At 38.8% G+C, this 22889-nt stretch overlaps 1 long non-coding RNA gene across 2 annotated transcripts in view; it reads right to left on the bottom strand.

Moving 5' to 3' along the window:
• LOC119534947 overlaps positions 1 to 22889 on the bottom strand; it is a 132157-nt gene that overhangs the window by 56095 nt on the left and 53173 nt on the right. For both annotated transcript variants that reach the window (XR_005217139.1, XR_005217140.1), the window contains exon 2: positions 16366 to 16471. This is a non-coding gene — a long non-coding RNA (uncharacterized LOC119534947). The remainder of the gene's footprint in view (positions 1 to 16365; positions 16472 to 22889) is intronic.

Genomic DNA, 22889 nt, shown 5'->3' with positions numbered 1-22889 from the left:
CTAACAGGGCAGGGTAGCTTCTCTCAGTAAATCCAAGATGGCTTCCTAGCACTTTCCTTTAGATGAACAGAGATAATAATGAAGCCTTACTTGGCAAACAATCTTAAGCCAATTTGGTTGGTTTACAACAGTTAGGTTCTATCTGTGGAATATCCTAGATTATTCATAACTGTTAGATTCTATCTGCAGAACTCCCCACAACCCCACTACCCAGCAGTCTAAAGAAAGTCTTATACTGAATCTTGTCCTGTAGACAAACATTTAGTAGCAAGTAGGCACATCATACAGCCTATTATGTAAGCTTGATGAAGTCCCAGTTCTTTGTCCTTCCAGAGATTCTTGACAAAACGTGGCAAGAAAGATTCCTTTCAAGGTAAAAATGCAACGACTGTTCTGTTTGCAGGATCAGCTAAACTTCTCGAAGGACACCAGTGACCTCTGTTAAGTGAGGGACAAAACTGGATATTTTTCTAGACAAGGGCTCAACTCAGGTGTTAGGTTGCTGAGCTGATTGGGCAATTATTTGTACCTCATTTATGTGTGTGGTCTTTTTAGCCATTTATTGAACTGCACTAATTTTCACAACAAATACTGATTTTAAACATCCATTATGCTATATTAGCAAACCTTTTGATGCAGACTTAGAAGGCAATTTTTGATTTGCTTCCCATAACCACCTCTGTGGTATGAAGTCATGATAAAGGTCCTCCAGGTAACAATTAAGCACAGACTGAGTGCATTTTCTCAGTTTGACTATTTCAAATACAAATAAACTGCCGTAATGTGGCAAGCCATGGCCTGAGCAAAACAGGCCTGCAGATCTTTGGTGCACAGCAGTCTGCATGACCTAGGCAGCTATATGTTTAAACTATTACCTTTGTAAGCCAGTAAGGAGAAAAAGGGTAAATTGACCTTCAAATGTAACTTTATGGGAGGCAGGCAGGAAGTGAGAGACTCTTAGTCTCACAAAAAGAGCAAAATGTAATTGTTAAAGTGTTATTCTAGTCCTTCCTGCACCACCCCTCAGATCAGAGTGACCTGTTCCTGCATCTATGCTCCCCCCACCCTTAGGAATGTCTTTGTCTAAAACCCTTATAAAAGGGCTTGCTGTTCTCTGAATCACATGGCCAATTTTCCCTGCAAAAGTGGTACTTGCCTGGCAAGAGAAAAGTGGTTTAAATTCTGCCTCCCTGTGAGTAAGCCCCAAACAAAGTTCATGTTTCAGCAGGTGCTGGGTGTTTTTTTTGGTCTTTTGACTGGTAGAGCCCCCTCAGGCTGTGACACCTGATGTGTGGATAAAAGTTAATCTACTTACATATACCCACACAATTTAAACAGAAATCCTTTAAAGAAAATGAAGAATAATGGAACACCTTATATCTATCTCACATCTTTTACCACTGTTTTTTGCATTTTTCATAAAACACTTTCCCAAATATCATTTTATATAAATTTTAGAGAAATGAAATGGAATAGAAATTATCATCTCCCTTTTCCAGATGGGGAAACTGAGGCTTAGAAGATAAATAACTTCCCTACAGTTACTAGCCAAAAAATGGCAGAATGGCTTCCAACCCTGTTTTATGGCTTTCAATGTCCAAATCCTTTTATCAAGTCCTGCCGTGCAGAATGAGTCCATGAACCGGAAGCACCCTCATCATCCAGGAGGTTGTCAGAAATGTAGAATCTCGGGGCCCCATCCACATATACTGAATTAGAATCTGCATGATTTGATTGCTCAGTAAAGTTTGGGAAGCACTGGTCTAGAGCAGGGATTACTGGCTGTTTTTTGTGTTTTCTTTTTGTAAATAAAGTTTTATTGGAACACATCCATGCCCATTTGTGTATGTATCCTTTATAGCTACTTTCACCCTTCAACAGCTGAATTACTTAGTTGCACCAGTGACTGGGTGGCTCACAAAGCCTAAAATATTTACTATCTGGTCCTTTACAAAAAAATTTACTAACCCATGGTCTAGAGCAAACCTTCTCAAACTATTTGTATCAAAGGGCTAGTTGTTTTTCTTTTTCCTTTTTTTTTTTTGTTTGTTTTTAATTTCCAACTCATCATGGAGCATACGTTTTATTTAAATACAAGAAAGTGAATTACTAGAAAAAATAAAGCAAGATATAGAAAATATAAGCCTTTATTTTAATAACAAAATATTAAATTCAACAGCCATACAATTACTCTGCCAAATTGCCAAAAATTTTGTAAATCCTTATTCTGAATTTCTGTACTTACCGTAGACCTGTAAAAGTTTGCAGACCAGCACTGGTCTATGGATGGCATTTAAGTAGCTCTGGGTTACAGAAGCACAGCTGACTGCCTTTTGGATGCCTTGTTTAGTCACTTGATAATGAAACCTAGGAATTATTTCCAAAATTTAGGATGCCTCCTCTCAGGTAACCTCTCTTTTAGGAAGTTCAGCTGAAGTTTTACTTACTACTATCTCACCACAGCTGTTATTTCCACTTGCCTTGTTATTTCAGAAATGTATGCAGCCACCACTGCTACTTTGCATTAAGTGGTGCTTACCAACTTGCTCCTGGGCTCTCAGTTTTAAACATAGTATCTATTCTCAGAGTGCTGAAGGAGCAGAATCCCCCAGATAGTGCTCTGCACACAGGGAGAACTCCCTAAATTCTGTAGTCTAATTGACACGCAGAGCCCATGTTAGACTTCAGGAAAGAAAAAGATACAAGAACACACCTTCCAAACTCCCCTTGAAAAATTATCTGCAGTATGGGAAAATGAAAAGACTCCCCTTTATTAGCAGGTCTCGTGTTGCTAGGTGACGCACGCTCAATAGCTGTTGGCCTGTATCCTCAAGCCAGGCTTGGCAGGAGTCAGGCCTGTCTTGTAAATTCCTAACAGTCCTCAACGTTGACTCCTTCCATCTTCCAGCCTTCTGGTCAGTTGCTGGGTGGAGACTCTGCCTGATACTGGGGCCTTGGCAGGATTGCTAGCCTACAGCTTGTCCCTTAGGAAATACAGGTGGGGGGGGGGGGACTTATCTTGGCATCTTTCTCTGTGTTTGCAGCCTGGAGGAAACTCTTTAGGTCATCATGCTGCTTTGTGAGCTGACTGCTGGCAGTTTTACCTAAGGCTTTCATACAGAGCTGCTGGAATCTCAAATGTGCACATGACACAAATGGAGAGTATAATAAAGGACAGGGATGGAAAGCACACTGGGTCATTGAGGGGCACCCCCTACCAGTACAAAACAGTTCTCTTTTTTTACCCCCTAAGGGAACGAATAGAGCTGTCCGTCATTTCAGAGACTAAGCTTCTTAAGATCAGAAAGTGGGCATATTTGCATTATCTGAAAAGCACACATCACTGAGTAGACACATAAATAAATGTTAAATATTAATAAATGTCACTTTTTGAAGACATAAAAGTAGAATAAGATCAGCTGCCAAGTAAAGTTGCCATAATTATACTCAGTGAATCTCATTAATGTGCTCCATTTATCACCACTTTGTAGGAACAAGAAAAATGGTCCAGGTACTTTCCGAGGCACTTCACAAGTTTGAGCCTAAACTGGCCCAATGAGAAATCTAGGAAAGAGAAAGCACTGAAATTCCATAATTTTCCCAGTGAAGGGGAAGAAGGGAACAGATGAAAGAAATTGTACTCCTTACTCCAGTAAAATGCAAATCCATTCGTGGAAGGTTCACTATGTGCCAGCCCATTTATTATTTTTAATCCTAACAACAGTTAAGTAGCTAGGTAAGTAAAACCATCCTCACTTTAAAAGCAAGGAAATGAAGGGTCAATTAAGTGTCTTGTCCAAGTCGTGGAGTTTTTAAATGGCAGAGGCAGGATTTGATACTGGGCTTACTGGACTCATGTACTTCCTACTAATTGCTTTGCCTCGTGTGAGTGCCTCTTGGTGGAGAATCCTAGAGCTTAGACAATAGTAAGGTCTTAAAAATATAAGTGAAGTTAAACAATAAACAAAAGGGACTTTTCAACCATCAATAACAGAACAGGTTAGCAAAAAACGTGGCCCAGAAATCTGCAGTTAGGATTTTAACAACAAATGTAAAGATTTGTTTGTTCAGCCAACAAATGGAGATGGGTGTGGGGAGAATTAGGGGGTATAGGGAATACATTTATATCAACAAAAATTTGAAACTTTTTTGAAGCTTTTTGTGCACTTTCTCAGGGTCTCATCTGGTATTTAAACTGTTAAATATGCTAGAATGGTAGCTTCTGACAATGGATTCAATACATGGTGTTTCCTAGTTATGTTGTATGTGTACATCAAAGGGCAAACATTCAAGCTAAATTATTCAGTGAGAATTTAGTATTCATCTATTGCTGCTGAATACTAATGAAAGAATAAGAATGTTGCCAAAAACTGCAGGTTTGCTGCCCAATGCACACTGAAATCAATATAATGACACAAGTGCTTCAGAGGAAGAAAGGACTTTATTTCATGGCCACCAAGAAAGGAAACAGGAATAAGAGAAATCTCAAATCTGTCTCCTGAGTCTAGAGAGTTTTGGGTTTTATGAATTCAAACAAGGGGAGGTAGAATTGTTACCATTACAATAACAAGTAACTAAGCTAAAACAGCCATTACAATAGCAAGTATAACAACTATAGTATCATGTAAAGGAGTGGAAAGAAAATATTACAATAACAAGTATAAACAACTATAGTCTGTGATTACAGGAACATGGTTTATCATTTTTTATTAAATTAGAAGAGAAAGCTATTGGTAAAATCACTGAGAAATGTGTTTCCTTAGTCACTAATCTGTAAATATTTTTGAGCCATCAGTCTCAGTTATGTACAATCACCACCAGCCACTATGGAATGTGTCTGTATGCCTGAGTGTGTCTGTAGTGCGTGTGTATGTGTGTGGTAGATGTGAATTTGGGGTCTGAGAGCATGGGAATCCAAACAGGAAAATGATACACTACCAAAGAATTTAAATTTAGCTGAAGAAATGACACATACACTTAAAAAACAAACACTCCATCAAGGAAATAAAAAAGTAATGGTTTCTCAGGAATAGTATGATATTGATTATCCCATGTCCTCTAGAACCTATTGCTCTCCCTTTATATTGCTTCCTTCCTATCAACTTTCAGACTTTCATAAGTCATTCCATAAAAAAGCTTTCCTTCAACCCTGTCACTGTTCAGCTGCCACCTTATGCCCCTCCTCCCCTTTACAGTCAAACTTCTCAAATGTGTGTCTACCTCAGGAATTTCCATATGTCCAATCTAGGTACATCCCCCATCCTTTACCAACAGTATCCTCTGGGATTATCATTTACCCGACATCACTGAATCCAAAGGGCACTTTTCACTCTTAACTTTTCTCAACAACTCAGTAGCTTCTGTTGCATTTTTTGTTACAGGGTTCCACTCCTTACTTAAAATACTCTCTTATTTTGTTCCCTGCCCCCTGCCATTCCTACTAGTCCTTTGAAATCTTTTTTGCAGGTTTTTTGACTGGCTTACACTTCTCTAACCAATTTTAAAATGTTGACAGTCCTGAGAAATTCCTCTCTTTTGAGTCTCTACTTCATGCCTCTCACTCTTTCACATGGTTTAGTCACTACCTACTTGTACAACTTCTATCAAATGCTATTAATTCCCAAATCTCTATCTGTGTCCCACAGTTTTCCTTAATTCTAGATGCAAGAACATCTCCCTAATTAGCACCTCTTCTTTGATGCCTCCCAGGTATCTCAAAATCTACATATCAAAAGGTAAATTCATGGTCATTCTTTCCGCTTTCCCTTATTCCACAGCAACTGCTTCTCCTCCAATGATTCTTGTCTTTGTAAACAGTCCCACCATCTCCCTAGCTGCTTGAATAGAAAGCCGCTATGCATCCTAGGCTCTCCTACCCTTTAACAATTCCTCTAGTCCTATTAATACCAGGTCCTAAATATCTCCCAAATACATTCACTTTACTCCATTCCCATTGCCATTATTCCAGCCCAAATCACCATTTATTTCTCATCTTATTATATTTACTCCTCACTGGTCTGTACACTATTCTTTCCTTCTTCCAATTTATTTTATAAGGTCCAGGTATCCTAATAATTTTAGAATGTAAATCTCATCATAATACTTTGCTTAAGAGTGCAGACTTTAAGTTTGAATCCTAGCACTAACATTTTACTAATTCGGTGATCTCGGGCAAGTCATTTAGCTTCTTGTGACTCAGTTTCCACATATTGAAAACTGGAATAATAATACCACCTCAGAGGATGGTGATGATGATTGAATATATCTCAGACCTGAATGATAGTAAGTGATCCAAAAATATACATTAGTAGTAGTAGCACTATCATTATTATATTCAATGGCTTCTTGTTTCTCTGGGTAAAACTCAGTATTTTTAACATGACCTACAAGTCCTAACTTATAGCTCCAGTTTGACATTACACCATTCTCTCCTATATCCTATATCTCTCTGTGTTTTAGTCATCCTACTCTCCTTTTAACATCCGGAATGTGTCTTTCTTTTCTTTGTCTGAGGAACTTGCTTTACCATAAAAAGCTTTTCTCCTTTCTGTGGCTAAGGATCTTTTTGATGGGCTTTCAAAAGCAAGTTCTAGTATCAGAGTTGGGGTGAAGAAAGACAAAGGAGTGAGTCCATCCTCACCAGAAGTGAGGAATCTTTTGTTGCCCAGCCTCTCAGAATGTTCTTTGGTATTAAAGTGTATAACATGGTAAACCATATATAGTGCAAAGGCCTCTAGAAATAGATATCTTCCCTGATCCATTCTCCCCCTTCCTAGGTCAATACTATTGTTATAGGTTCTCACACAATTCCATATACATCCTCCCTGTAGCACTCACAATAACTGTGATTATTTGTTCAAATGTGTCCTCCCCAATAGAATGTTAATTCTATAGGTTCTGTGCTTTTGTACTCCTAGCATAGCATCTGGTATAGAGAAGACAATCAATAAACATTTGTGGACAGAATCAATTATTGAAGGACATTAATGGGTTCAGAAAGTAACACTGAAGTCATTCATAAAGGAAGAATTTATCTTTAGCCTGGGATGTCCAGAGAAAGCAGTCAAAAGTGAAGAATTAGATGAAGCCTTGGGGGGCAAAAACTGTCAATGACCATTGTTTCTTATTACATAACTTTAAAATATCATATAGGAGAGGCGGGGCAAGATGGCAGACTGGTGAGCTGTAAGTTTTAGTTACTCCTCCAGGAAAGTAGGTAAAAAGCCAGGAACTGCGTGGACTGGACACCACAGAGCAATCTGTCTTTGGGCATACTTCATACAACACTCATGAAAACGTGGAACTGCTGAGATCAGCGAAATCTGTAAGTTTTTGCGGCCAGGGGACCCGCGCCCCTCCCTGCCAGGCTCAGTCCCGGGGGAGGAGGGGCTGTCAGCTCCGGGAAGGAGAAGGGAGAACTGCAGTGGCTGCTCTTATCAGAAACTCATTCTACTGATTCAAACTCCAACCATAGATAGACTGAGACCAGACACCAGAGACTCTGAGAGCAGCCAGCCCAGCAGAGAGGAGACAGGCATAGAAAAAAAACAACACGAAAAACTCCAAAATAAAAGCAGAGGATTTTTGGAGTTCTGGTGAACACAGAAAGGGGAAGGGTGGAGCTCAGGCCTTGAGGCCCATATGCAAATCCCGAAGCAAAGCTGATCTCTCTGCCCTGTGGACCTTTCCTTAATGGCCCTGGTTGCTTCGTCTCTTAGCATTTCAATAACCCATTAGATCTCTGAGGAGGGCCGTTTTTTTTTGTTTTTTTTTTTTTTTAAATCCTTTTCTCTTTTTCTAAAACAATTACTCTAAGAAGCCCAATACAGAAAGCTTCAAAGGATTGCAATTTGGGCACGTCAAGTCAAGAGCAGAACTAAGAGAGCTCTGAGACAAAAGGCAATAATCCAGTGGCTGAGAAAATTCACTAAACAACACAACTTCCCAAGAAAAGGGGGGTGTCCGCTCACAGCCACCATCCTGGTGGACAGGAAACACTCCTGCCCATCGCCAGCCCCATAGCCCAGAGCTGCCCCAGACAACCCAGTGTGACGGAAGTGCTTCAAATAACAGGCACACACCACAAAACTGGGCGTGGACATTAGCCTTCCCTGCAACCTCAGCTGAATGTCCCAGAGCTGGGAAGGTGGAGCAGTGTGAATTAACAAAGCCCCATTCAGCCATCATTTGAGCAGACTGGGAGCCTCCCTACACAGCCCAGCAGCCCAGAACTGCCCTGGGGGGACGGCACTCACCTGTGACATAGCACAGTCATCCCTCAACAGAGGACCCGGGGTGCACAGCCTGGAAGAGGGGCCCACTTGCAAGTCTCAGGAGCCATACGCCAATACCAAAGACTTGTGGGTCAGTGGCAGAGACAAACTGTGGCAGGACTGAACTGAAGGATTAGACTATTGCAGCAGCTTTAAAACTCTAGGATCATCAGGGAGATTTGATTGTTAGGGCCACCCCCCCTCCCTGACTGCCCAGAAACACGCCCCACATACAGGGTGGGCAACACCAACTACACACGCAAGCTTGGTACACCAGTTGGGCCCCACAAGACTCACTCCCCCACTCACCAAAAAGGCTAAGCAGGGGAGAACTGGCTTGTAGAGAACAGGTGGCTCGTGGACGCCACCTGCTGGTTAGTTAGAGAAAGTGTACTCCACGAAGCTGTAGATCTGATAAATTAGAGATAAGGACTTCAATAGGTCTACAAACCCTAAAAGAACCCTATCAAGTTCAGCAAATGCCACAAGGCCAAAAACAACAGAAAATTATAAAGCATATGAAAAAACCAGACGATATGGATAACCCAAGCCCAAGCACCCAAATCAAAAGATCCGAAGAGACACAGCACCTAGAGCAGCTACTCAAAGAACTAAAGATGAACAATGAGACCATAGTACGGGAGACAAAGGAAATCAAGAAGACCCTAGAAGAGCATAAAGAAGACATTGCAAGACTAAATAAAAAAATGGATGATCTTATGGAAATTAAAGAAACTGTTGACCAAATTAAAAAGATTCTGGACACTCATAGTACAAGACTAGAGGAAGTTGAACAACGAATCAGTGACCTGGAAGATGACAGAATGGAAAATGGAAGCATAAAAGAAAGAATGGGGAAAAAAATTGAAAAACTCGAAATGGACCTCAGGGATATGATAGATGATATGAAACGTCCGAATATAAGACTCATTGGTGTCCCAGAAGGGGAAGAAAAGGGTAAAGGTCTAGGAAGAGTATTCAAAGAAATTGTTGGGGAAAACTTCCCAAATCTTCTAAACAACATAAATACACAAATCATAAATGCTCAGCGAACTCCAAACAGAATAAATCCAAAAAAACCCACTCCGAGACATATACTGATCACACTGTCAAACAAAGAAGAGAAGGAGCAAGTTCTGAAAGCAGCAAGAGAAAAGCAATTCACCACATACAAAGGAAACAGCATAAGACTAAGTAGTGACTACTCAGCAGCCACCATGGAGGCAAGAAGGCAGTGGCACGATATATTTAAAATTCTGAGTGAGAGGAATTTCCAGCCAAGAATACTTTATCCAGCAAAGCTCTCCTTCAAATTTGAGGGAGAGCTTAAATTTTTCACAGACAAAGAAATGCTGAGAGAATTTGCTAACAAGAGACCTGCCCTACTGGAGATACTAAAGGGAGCCCTACAGACAGAGAAACAAAGACAGGACAGAGAGACTTGGAGAAAGGTTCAGTACTAAAGAGATTCAGTATGGGTACAATAAAGGATGTTAATAGAGAGAGGGAAAAATATGGCAAACATAAACCAAAGGATAAGATGGCCGATTCAAGAAATGCCTTCACGGTTATAACGTTGAATGTAAATGGATTAAACTCCCCAATTAAAAGATATAGATTCGCAGAATGGATCAAAAAAAATGAACCATCAATATGTTGCATACAAGAGACTCATCTTAGACACAGGGACACAAAGAAACTGAAAGTGAAAGGATGGAAAAAAATATTTCATGCAAGCTACAGCCAAAAGAAAGCAGGTGTAGCAATATTAATCTCAGATAAAATAGACTTCAAATGCAGGGATGTTTTGAGAGACAAAGAAGGCCACTACATACTAATAAAAGGGGCAATTCAGCAAGAAGAAATAACAATCGTAAATGTCTATGCACCCAATCAAGGTGCCACAAAATACATGAGAGAAACACTGGCAAAACTAAAGGAAGCAATTGATGTTTCCACAATAATTGTGGGAGACTTCAACACATCACTCTCTCCTATAGATAGATCAACCAGACAGAAGACCAATAAGGAAATTGAAAACCTAAACAATCTGATAAATGAATTAGATTTAACAGACATCTACAGGACATTACATCCCAAATCACCAGGATACACATACTTTTCTAGTGCTCACGGAACTTTCTCCAGAATAGATCATATGCTGGGGCATAAAACAAGCCTCAATAAATTTAAAAAGATTGAAATTATTCAAAGCACATTCTCTGACCACAATGGAATACAATTAGAAGTCAATAACCATCAGAGACTTAGAAAATTCACAAATACCTGGAGGTTAAACAACACACTCCTAAACAATCAGTGGGTTAAAGAAGAAATAGCAAGAGAAATTGCTAAATATATAGAGACGAATGAAAATGAGAACACAACATACCAAAACCTATGGGATGCAGCAAAAGCAGTGCTAAGGGGGAAATTTATAGCACTAAACGCATATATTAAAAAGGAAGAAAGAGCCAAAATCAAAGAACTAATGGATCAACTGAAGAAGCTAGAAAATGAACAGCAAACCAATCCTAAACCAAGTACAAGAAAAGAAATAACAAGGATTAAAGCAGAAATAAATGACATAGAGAACAAAAAAACAATAGAGAGGATAAATATCACCAAAAGTTGGTTCTTTGAGAAGATCAACAAGATTGACAAGCCCCTAGCTAGACTGACAAAATCAAAAAGAGAGAAGACCCATATAAACAAAATAATGAATGAAAAAGGTGACATAACTGCAGATCCTGAAGAAATTAAAAAAATTATAAGAGGATATTATGAACAACTGTATGGCAACAAACTGGATAATGTAGAAGAAATGGACAATTTCCTGGAAACATATGAACAACCTAGACTGACCAGAGAAGAAATAGAAGACCTCAACCAACCCATCACAAGCAAAGAGATCCAATCAGTCATCAAAAATCTTCCCACAAATAAATGCCCAGGGCCAGACGGCTTCACAGGGGAATTCTGCCAAACTTTCCAGAAAGAACTGACACCAATCTTACTCAAACTCTTTCAAAACTTTGAAAAAAATGGAACACTACCTAACTCATTTTATGAAGCTAACATCAATCTAATACCAAAACCAGGCAAAGATGCTACAAAAAAGGAAAACTACCGGCCAATCTCCCTAATGAATATAGATGCAAAAATCCTCAACAAAATACTTGCAAATCGAATCCAAAGACACATTAAAAAAATCATACACCATGACCAAGTGGGGTTCATTCCAGGCATGCAAGGATGGTTCAACATAAGAAAAACAATCAATGTATTACAACACATTAAAAACTCGAAAGGGAAAAATCAATTGATCATCTCAATAGATGCTGAAAAAGCATTTGACAAAATCCAACATCCCTTTTTGATAAAAACACTTCAAAAGGTAGGAATTGAAGGAAACTTCCTCAACATGATAAAGAGCATATATGAAAAACCCACAGCCAGCATAGTACTCAATGGTGAGAGACTGAAAGCCTTCCCTCTAAGATCAGGAACAAGACAAGGATGCCCGCTGTCACCACTGTTATTCAACATTGTGCTGGAAGTGCTAGCCAGGGCAATCCGGCAAGACAAAGAAATAAAAGGCATCCAAATTGGAAAAGAAGAAGTAAACTGTCATTGTTTGCAGATGATATGATCTTATATCTAGAAAACCCTGAGAAATCAACGATACACCTACTAGAGCTAATAAACAAATTTAGCAAAGTAGCGGGATACAAGATTAATGCACATAAGTCAGTAATGTTTCTATATGCTAGAAATGAACAAACTGAAGAGACACTCAAGAAAAAGATACCATTTTCAATAGCAACTAAAAAAATCAAGTACCTAGGAATCAACTTAACCAAAGATGTAAAAGACCTATACAAAGAAAACTACATAACTCTACTAAAAGAAATAGAAGGGGACCTTAAAAGATGGAAAAATATTCCATGTTCATGGATAGGAAGGCTAAATGTCATTAAGATGTCAATTCTACCCAAACTCATCTACAGATTCAATGCAATCCCAATCAAAATTCCAACAACCTACTTTGCAGACTTGGAAAAGCTAGTTATCAAATTTATTTGGAAAGGGAAGATGCCTCGAATTGCTAAAGACACTCTAAAAAAGAAAAACGAAGTGGGAGGACTTACACTCCCTGACTTTGAAGCTTATTATAAAGCCACAGTTGCCAAAACAGCATGGTACTGGCACAAAGATAGACATATAGATCAATGGAATCGAATTGAGAATTCAGAGATAGACCCTCAGATCTATGGCCGACTGATCTTTGATAAGGCCCCCAAAGTCACCGAACTGAGCCATAATGGTCTTTTCAACAAATGGGGCTGGGAGAGTTGGATATCCATATCCAAAAGAATGAAAGAGGACCCCTACCTCACCCCCTACACAAAAATTAACTCAAAATGGACCAAAGATCTCAATATAAAAGAAAGTACCATAAAACTCCTAGAAGATAATGTAGGAAAACATCTTCAAGACCTTGTATTAGGAGGCCACTTCCTAGACTTTACACCCAAAGCACAAGCAACAAAAGAGAAATAGATAAATGGGAACTCCTCAAGCTTAGAAGTTTCTGCACCTCAAAGGAATTTCTCAAAAAGGTAAAGAGGCAGCCAACTCAATGGGAAAAAATTTTTGGAAACCATGTATCTGACAAAAGACTGATATCTTGCATATACAAAGAAATCCTACAACTCAATGACAATAGTACAGACAGCCCAATTATAAAATGGGCAAAAGATATGAAAAGACAGTTCTCTGAAGAGGAAATACAAATGGCCAAGAAACACATGAAAAAATGTTCAGCTTCACTAGCTATTAGAGAGATGCAAATTAAGACCACAATGAGATACCATCTAACACCGGTTAGAATGGCTGCCATTAAACAAACAGGAAACTACAAATGCTGGAGGGGATGTGGAGAAATTGGAACTCTTATTCATTGTTGGTGGGACTGTATAATGGTTCAGCCACTCTGGAAGTCAGTCTGGCAGTTCCTTAGAAAACTAGATATAGAGCTACCATTCGATCCAGCGATTGCACTCCTCGGTATATACCCGGAAGATCGGAAAGCAGTGACACGAACAGATATCTGCACGCCAATGTTCATAGCAGCATTATTCACAATTGCCAAGAGATGGAAACAACCCAAATGTCCTTCAACAGATGAGTGGATAAATAAAATGTGGTATATACACACGATGGAATACTACGCGGCAGTAAGAAGGAACGATCTGGTGAAACATATGACAACATGGATGAACCTTGAAGACATAATGCTGAGCGAAATAAGCCAGGCACAAAAAGAGAAATATTATATGCTACCACTAATGTGAACTTTGAAAAATGTAAAACAAATGGTTTATAATGTAGAATGTAGGGGAACTAGCAGTAGAGAGCAATTAAGGAAGGGGGAACAATAATCCAAGAAGAACAGATAAGCTATTTAACGTTCTGGGGATGCCCAGAAATGACTATGGTCTGTTAATTTCTGATGGATGTAGTAGGAACAAGTTCACTGAAATGTTGCTATATTATGTAACTTTCTTGGGGTAAAGTAGGAACATGTTGGAAGTTAAGCAGTTATCTTAGGTTAGTTGTCTTTTTCTTACTCCCTTGTTATGGTCTCTTTGAAATGTTCTTTTATTGTATGTTTGTTTTCTTTTTAACTTTTTTTTTCATACAGTTGATTTAAAAAAGAAGGGAAAGTTAAAAAAAAAAAAAAAAGAAAAAAGACAAACAAGGAAAAAAAAAAAAAAAGACGTAGTGCCCCCTTGAGGAGCCTGTGGAGAATGCAGGGGTATTCGCCTACCCCACCTCCATGGTTGCTAACATGACCACAGACATAGGGGACTGGTGGTTTGATGGGTTGAGCCCTCTACCATAAGTTTTACCCTTGGGAAGACGGTTGCTGCAAAGGAGAGGCTAGGCCTCCCTATATTTGTGCCTAAGAGTCTCCTCCTGAATGCCTCTTTGTTGCTCAGATGTGGCCCTCTCTCTCTGGCTAAGCCAACTTGAAAGGTGAAATCACTGCCCTCCCCCCTACGTGGGATCAGACACCCAGGGGAGTGAATCTCCCTGGCAACGTGGAATATGACTCCTGGGGAGGAATGTAGACCCGGCATCGTGGGACGGAGAACATCTTCTTGACCAAAAGGGGGATGTGAAAGGAAATGAAATAAGCTTCAGTGGCAGAGAGATTCCAAAACGAGCCGAGAGATCACTCTGGTGGGCACTCTTACGCACACTTTAGACAACCTTTTTTAGGTTCTAAAGAATTGGGGTAGCTGGTGGTGGATACCTGAAACTATTAAACTACAACCCAGAACCCATGAATCTCGAAGACAGTTGTATAAAAATGTAGCTTATGAGGGGTGACAATGGGATTGGGAATGCCATAAGGACCAAACTCCACTTTGTCTAGTTTATGGATGAATGTGTAGAAAAGTAGGGGAAGGAAACAAACAGACAAAGGTACCCAGTGTTCTTTTTTACTTCAATTGCTCTTTTTCACTCTAATTATTATTATTCTTGTTATTTTTGTGTGTGTGCTAATGAAAGTGTCAGGGATTGATTTAGGTGATGAATGTACAACTATGTAATGGTACTGTAAACAATCGAAAGTACAATTTGTTTTGTATGACTGCGTGGTATGTGAATATATCTCAATAAAATGATGATTAAAAAAAAATATATCATATAGGAAACTTGGCATAATACAATTTGTTTAGAGGTAAAGCAGTAAAATAGAGTAGTGAAGCATAAACAGCCACAAAGAATTAAAACAGGCTGAGATGATGATATTTTGAGCAAAAGGCTGCATTAATTGTTAATAAGCTGTTCAAACCCAGCTCAGCCCCAAGACCAAAGAACACACTAGGTATGGAGTTAGACATAAGTTTAATCAGGACTTATGAACAAAAGATGGTTCCACAGCAGCGGCCAGCCAGAAAAGATGGAAGTTAGTGCTCCACAAAGAGCAGGAGGGTACCGGGGGCAATTTATAAGGGTTAGTACAAAGACGTCCCACAGGGTGTGAGAACAGAGTTTCAGCAGGTTCTTGAGACACAGGGGTATGGAGATTTGTTATCAACAGCTATCAGGGGAAGGAAGTTTTAATGCTTTCTTTATGATGCCATTTGTACAGTCTTTCCACTCCTGGGGAGGTCTGATGATCTTTAACGTCTGTCCTGGTCAAGTAGCGGCTACCTGAAATAACACTTTCACTATGGAGAGGAGGGGTCCTGAGCCCTGGGTCCCCACATAAACTTTATGCCCACTGAAACAGACAAATTTCATTAAGTGAATACTTTAGGGTCATCATATGTAGAATTATAAATTTCCAACCATAATTAAATATATCACCAATTGTGGTGGTTTGGAGCTGTATGTACCCCAGAAAAACTTGTTCTTAAAGTTTATTTATTCCTGTGGGTATGAACCTATTGTAAGTAGGACCTTTTGATGAGGCTACTTCAGTTAAAGTGAGACCCACGTCATTCAGTATGGGTCTTAATCCCATACTGAGGCTAAACAGAAGCCAGAAAGAGAGGAAACACCATGGAAGCAAGAACCTGAAATCAATGGAACCCAGAAGAAAAGGAAGAGACCAACAGATACTGCTATGTGCCTTGCCATGTGATAAAGAAGCCAAGGATTGCCGGCAGCTGGTTTTTGGAAAGAAAGACTGATGATTTCTTGAGTTGGACATTTTCCTGACCTCAAAACTGTAAGCTAATAAATTCCCATTGTTTAAGCTGACCTATTTCATGGTATTTGTTTCAGCAGCCTAGGAAACTAAAACACCAATGAAACCATATTTGAAATAGGCAACCTTGAAAGAGCTTACATTCTGTCAATACTTTTCTTTTTACCAAGGCCATGATTGTACAACAGAAACTTGAATTATAGCTTCTCCTTTCTAATTCTTTTTTCATTTTAATGCTTTTTAGATTAAAAAAAATTATCTCATTTAATAAGCGATCTGGTTTTACTCTAGGTTGTAGAATTCCTCTGAATTTTGTAATTGACTAGAAATTTAGAGGCTGTTCGTTATGCTTTGCATACCTACCCTGCAGCAGAGGCATCTGAGGGTAGCCTCAGGGTCTTCACTTCAGGGAGTCTGACCAGGATGGTAGGATATGAGGAGCCAACTAGCATCATGATGTGATGACTTTCTGGGAAAAACAAGGAAAAGGAAGCAGGACTCACAATTTGACAAAACTCCCCCAAGAACATTGCCACTTGAAGCATTCATTATTCATTCCATCTATGCATTCCAAACAAATTAAAAAAGAGACATGAGCATCAAATAGGGATTAAGATTTTAGGTTTAATACCAGCAGATTATGGGAGCACAAAACTACCTTGCTCCTGAGGCCAAAATCAGACCTCCTAATTCTTCCCTTCTGATCAGAACTAAACTTGCCTATCCAGACATAGGGCAAGGAGGCCCCTTCCACTGAGTTTACCATGTGGTAACAGGAACAGAGAGAATCACATTACTTACAGGCAGGCCTATCCCAGACATGCATTTTTCTCAACATGTTTTTCCAAATATTATCAATTGAATGAGTCCCTCCTTTTCACGTGGAGATGAGCAAATGGGGATAGAGAGATGGGAAACAGCAACCTTCCCATCATTTCCAAAATTGGGGTGGAGGAAGGGAGGGGGATTAAGGAGAGGGAAAAAGATAATTCTTTCTATAACTGACTGCGTACGTAGGATAACATCAGGGATATCAGGTGACTCGACAAGAGGCATTTTGGGGTACACGGTACTGGATATAGCCACTCAGACTTTCAAATAATACCAAGGAGCTCTTCCCTAAGTTTCAAAGGAGGGTTGTAGCAAGAAATTAAGCAGTTGAGGCCATCCTTTGTATCCAGGTATCATATGAAGACTAAATTTCCAGCACAAGAAAAAAAGGACTATTTCTTCCTGAGTGTCTCTTTATGTAACAGGGAATCCATCCCCAGCAGCCCTTCCAGCATCTTCTCCCATCAATTAGGAGCCTTACTGGCAAATTCAAACTCGGGCTTGAATTCTCACTTAAGTATTAACTACCTTGATTGATGTAGAGCAATTTTGATTGACATCATTTCCTGGAACTTCTTACCCTCAAGCACAAGGCTCCACAGAAGAAGACAGAAACTTACACAAATCAGGGTTTTCATAAGAAAGAAAGAGGATAAGATTGGTAGTATAAACAAAAAATTCAAAGCCTAGAGGTTCAATGACACTGCTGGGCAGGGGCTCAGAGCCAAGAATCTCTGTACTTTTAATGTGATAGTAACCTATGAACTGGTTTGTGAATGTAGCCTGAGGAAACTAATGCCAATTCTTTGTATTGCTCTCTGATACAGATCTACCCTCCATTCTCATTATTTTCTGATTCCATGTTTTCAAATTCACATCCTCACTAAAACTTATTTGTAACCTGAAGGTGAATACCTGTGGCGATTTCACAATCATTTACAGACATGTGCAGAGCAGCCCAACATTTGAGTTACCTGATGTATACATTTCCAGCTGTGGTGGAACAAAGCAGAGCTCTGCCTTCTTGTTTCAACTCTCATATTGTAAAGAACTATGCTTTCTGTGGTATATTTAGTGCCATGCTTTTTGCTTTTTTGTCGGAGAGCTTACAGTGTTAAATGGCCGCCATGCATACTGCTAAAGTGCTATCTAGTGTTTCTAAGTGCAAGAAGGTGGTAATGTGCCTTATAGAGAAACTACCTTTGTTAGATAAGCTTCATTTGGGTATGAGTTATGGTGCTGTGGGCATGAGTTCAACATTAATGATTCAACAATATATATTAAGTAGGGTGTCTTTAAGCAGAAGTACATATAAAACAAGGCTACGTATTGATCAGTTGATGAAAATATTGTGACCAGAGGCTCACAGGAACCAAACTCAGTATATCCTTTAGAAGCAATGCTTCAATATTCATTAATCAGTGTTCACTGCAGCTTTGTAGAGTATAAATACAGCAAAAAATGAGAATCAACCATATTACCATGTGAAAAAAAGTAGTAGCCACCATACACATATTTGTTGGATTGAATTGATTTGAACTAATTTTATTTTTTTTTTTGCAGGGTCATATTAGAGGTGAATACTTCTTGAAAGAAATGTGAAGATGATCACATGAATTATTTAGTAGAAAATTGCTACATGGTTCTAATTAATTTTTTAACGGTTTTAATGTTAAAAAAACAGAACATATAAACCAGAAAGAGAGATTATAAAAAAATATACACAAGAATACATTTCATTGCAAACAGCAAAAGGAGTTGTTTTGGTTTCTTTGGCTGCTCAAGCAAATAACATTGAATGGGTTGGCTTAAAAAATGAAAATTTATTAGCTCATGGTTTTGAGGCTAAGAGAAAGTCCAAATTAAAGTGTCATCAAGGCACTACTTTCTTCCTGAAGATTTGTGCTCTGGGGCTGGTTGCTAGTGATCCTTGGTCCCTGGCTCCTCTGTCACATGGCAATGCACATGTTCTCTTGCCGCTTCATTGAATTTCAGCTTCTTGCTTCCCGTGGCTTTCTCTCCCTCTGTATGAATTTCATTTTGCTTATAAAGGACTCCAGTAATGGGATTAAGACCTATCTTGATTGGTTTGGACCACACCTTAACTGTAGTAACGTTTTTGAAAGGTCCTACTTACAATAGGCTCACACCCACAGGAATGGATTAAGTTTAAGAACATGTTTTCCTGGAGTACATTGCTCCAAATGACCACAGGAGTGTATGCTTAATATTTGGTATCTTGTTAGACAGTTTTAAACAGGAGCTTCTACAAAACATCACTAATATCAGATATGCTCTCCTGGGATGAACTGGGGACCAGATGCCACAGAACAATTAAAATAATGCTCCTACAGCCCGCAAGTATTATTCTGGTAATCTGTATATTCAGTCCTGTGCTGTTCTCTTTTTTTCAGTGTTATAATTTATTTATAACTTGAATTATTTAAACTTCCAACAAAAAAAATTAAAAGTTAGAGAGACATGATAACAATGTGTACAAGTAAAATTGGAGTGAATTAAGGACTGCAAATTCACAGATCTCGTCTTAGTTTGGAATTCCCCAGAGCTGTCCCTGGAAAGGACTGGGTGCAATGAATTCATTTGGGAGTGAGCCCAGGAAGACAGTGAGGGTGTGAGGGAGGCAGAAAAGGGAAGGAGGCCAATATAGGGCACATGCAGGAGCAGGTTATCTCTCTAGGCATCTGGAGTTAAATCTCTCTGGGGACCTTCTGGGAGACTATAGCATATATCTCCCAGATATTTTACTGAGGAATGAGGAGGCTGAGATATTTGTCTGACAGTTCCATACCAATTTCTGCTCTCAGTGGTATTATCTCACAGCTTTTCTGTCTGTCCCCATGGGGACTGAGCATACTTCAACAACCAGAGATCCACTTCAAGGAGAGACATGCAAGAAGCTGCCCATGTGGACAAGAGCTGTCTGCAGAGGACCTCTGAGGTGGATCCATCATGGGCTGGGTTCTCCTGGAGGCAGACTCTGAGATGAAGTGTAGTGTGTGGGATGCTAACGAGTAAGTGCCCTTGGAACAACGATGTGGAACTGTGGATGCGAGAAGGAAGCAAGATTGAGCAGCAGGAAGAGTCAGGTTTCTAAGACACAATAGCATTTAACTTGAACATAGAATGAGAGAAAAGTCTACTCAGAAGAGTGAAAAATCTGATTCAGGATATTCTTAAAGGAAGATGGTCAAGTAGAGGATTTTCTAACTTTCTGTTAATAATCAATGTGCTGTCATCTGTTTGAAACTTGCCCCATTATCAACTGTGCTCAAATGTAACTAGTTGACATTAAAACAAATAAAATTAATATAAATCATAGCTTCTATGCTACCATTAATTGACTAAATTTTAGATTCATCAAGTTAAAATGAATAATCTTTAAATACAATTTGTGGCTTAAAAGCATTAAATCAATAATATGTGCTCCTCATAATCCCCCATCAGTGTTTTCCCAGGTTGCATGAAACTGGGAATAAAAGTGAGATTCACACATATACACTTACACAGATTTATAGACCAACGTGATGATTTGCAAAGTTTAATGTGCCCAAGACTCATCCAGCATACTTGTTTATATTGAAAATTCTGGTATTCTTACTATCACTTCTAGAGATTCTAATCAGTAAGTCTGAGAGAGGTGCATTTTAAATAAATTTCCAAGCAATTCTCAAGTAGTATTCCAGGAAATACAATCATGCAACACTGAGCTAATGGAAGCTTAGAGGGGCTAATCATTTTTACAGACAAGGAAATAGAGATCTTCAGAAATGTTTTACATTATTTACTTTTAATTCAGTTATTTCCAGCCCAAAGATAGCATTTAAAAAATTAACTTCATTTTTGCTCTCTTGAATCTTTCTGGGAATAAGTCAGGGAACAATTAACCAAATTGTCAACAAGCTAAATTAACTAACCACAAAAAAGTAAGCAAATGAACAAGTTTTTACTGTCCTAAGTCAAGTTTTCTTCCACTCTCATTTAGATCCCTTATGCCAAAAATGGATAGATGGTTAAATACGCAAATAGATTTATTTAGATTGAGATACTTATTTAGATTTAGTAATATCATGCTTTTATAAATAATTAATATGAAGTCCTCAAAAATGTTATTTTATAGCTCAAACCTCTCCTCTGTAATCTTGTTACATTTCATTAGTATCCTTCCTTTTTACCATTTTTTATAGATAGTGTATAATTAAATGTCAGCTAAATCCAAATCACAAATTCTGAATAGAGTCTAATGTATGCTTTTTAACTCATTATTAACTATAAATTCTAAATTGTTGCTAAATGCATTAACATACATTATCTTTCAATCCACCCCGTAATTCTGTGTGGGAAGTTTGAAAATTCTTATTATAATTCATAACTGAGAGAAGAGTAATTGATATTTAGAAAGTTTAAAAGATGTGTTCAGGGTCACACAGAAAGCAAATGGAGGACATGGGATTGGGGACTGTGTCTCCTGATTTTAAATCACATTCTTTCTCAAATCTACCCCTCTGACTTTCCACTTAAAATTACTTCTTAGTAGAGTTCACATCAAAGTGCAATCAAATTTGGGTTTGAAAACTAACAGGGGATAACATTTAACCGATTGTTAATGGATAGAAGCATGTAGCAAGCTAGAAAAAGCGCAAAACCAGTTATAGTCTAGCTGGCATCCATAGATCTATTTTCAAATTTGATAGCCAAGCAAGAGCTGGTTGTTTGGAGGGGCCCAGAAACAGGTTAATATAAGATGGGCTCAGACACAATGCAGTGACTTTGCTGAAACAGCAAAGTCTTCTAGCAACAGTGCTCAGCACCCTGCTGTGAAAAACTATTTTCTTCACAACTATCATTTCAGAGCATAGTTTGTGTGCCTCAAGTTTTATGTATTTTAATGAACATTACAAACTATTATAGTTTCACGATAAGTTTTCATTCTGCTCATTTCCTTTATGGCTATCCCCAAGTCAAAAGGGTTTGAAAGGGAAATAAAAGAAAACAAGCCAAGCTTTGCTTTGCTCACCGTTATAAATGAAATGAAAAAATTTAAGCCCTGGCACTTCTTTTAAACCAGAGAGGAGGTGATGCCTGTCTCAAATCTCCCTGCAGCTCCCAGCTCTAGGGACAAGCCTTAGGGAACCCTTGGCTGAGGGTCAAGTGTACAGGCCTGGGCACTTCCCTCTGGCATAAAGCTGGCTTCCGGGAAAACACTTCCTGCCAGCACAGCAAGCACTGCTGCAAGTGTTAGCTCCAGGACAAGTGTCAAAGAAAAGGGAAAAAAGCTCTGGGCTGAACATTTCACACTGACCCTTTTGAATAAACTAAAACGCATTTTTCTGCTCACCAACTGTGTATTTCTAGTAAAGATTTCAGAAATGCAGAGAAGTCAAGATTTTCTTTCTCTTTACCAAATACCAATATAATGTGCTTAAAAGAAGGTTTAGAATATCTAACAAAGAGCCCCTAAATATTTAAGACAGGGCATAATGAAGAAGCTCCAGCACTACTGTGGCTAAGATAAAAAGGTACACCAACAAAAATGTCAAGCATTTTAAATTTTATGTGTTGGTCATTTTCATGATGCTTCTAGTGTGTAAGTTGTACACTTTCAGGGTCATGAAAACTTTGAGAAAGCAGAGTCATCCATCTCAAGAATATTCCAGCATAGACCAAGCAGGCAATAAGCCACAGGTGATTAATTTAAAATAATTAATTTTGATTATGAAAATAATATTTTTGCATAAAATGTGTTGGGAAACTTCAGTGCCTGAAATGAGGGCTTTGGGAGAGGACAACTCATTAAGTAATTCCTGTCTTGAAAGCCTCTTACACTGTGAGCTGCTTACTGAATGAGACCATGTTCTATTCAGTATAAATCCTTAGTACCCAAAATAATCAGTACATTATAAATGTTTGCTGAATGTGGTAGATTGGATTAGGTACCTCAACAAAAAGAAACCATTGTAATTGGAAGCAGATAACATGCTCTCCAAGTTTCACAGGTCCACAGAGGCCAGGAGTTTTGTCCCAGGACTGACCACACC

Source organism: Choloepus didactylus, chromosome 5 (assembly GCF_015220235.1).
Source record: "Choloepus didactylus isolate mChoDid1 chromosome 5, mChoDid1.pri, whole genome shotgun sequence".
NCBI lineage: Eukaryota > Metazoa > Chordata > Mammalia > Pilosa > Megalonychidae > Choloepus > Choloepus didactylus.
Note: the sequence above shows the minus strand (reverse complement) of the source record. Positions and strands in the feature narration are given on the sequence as shown.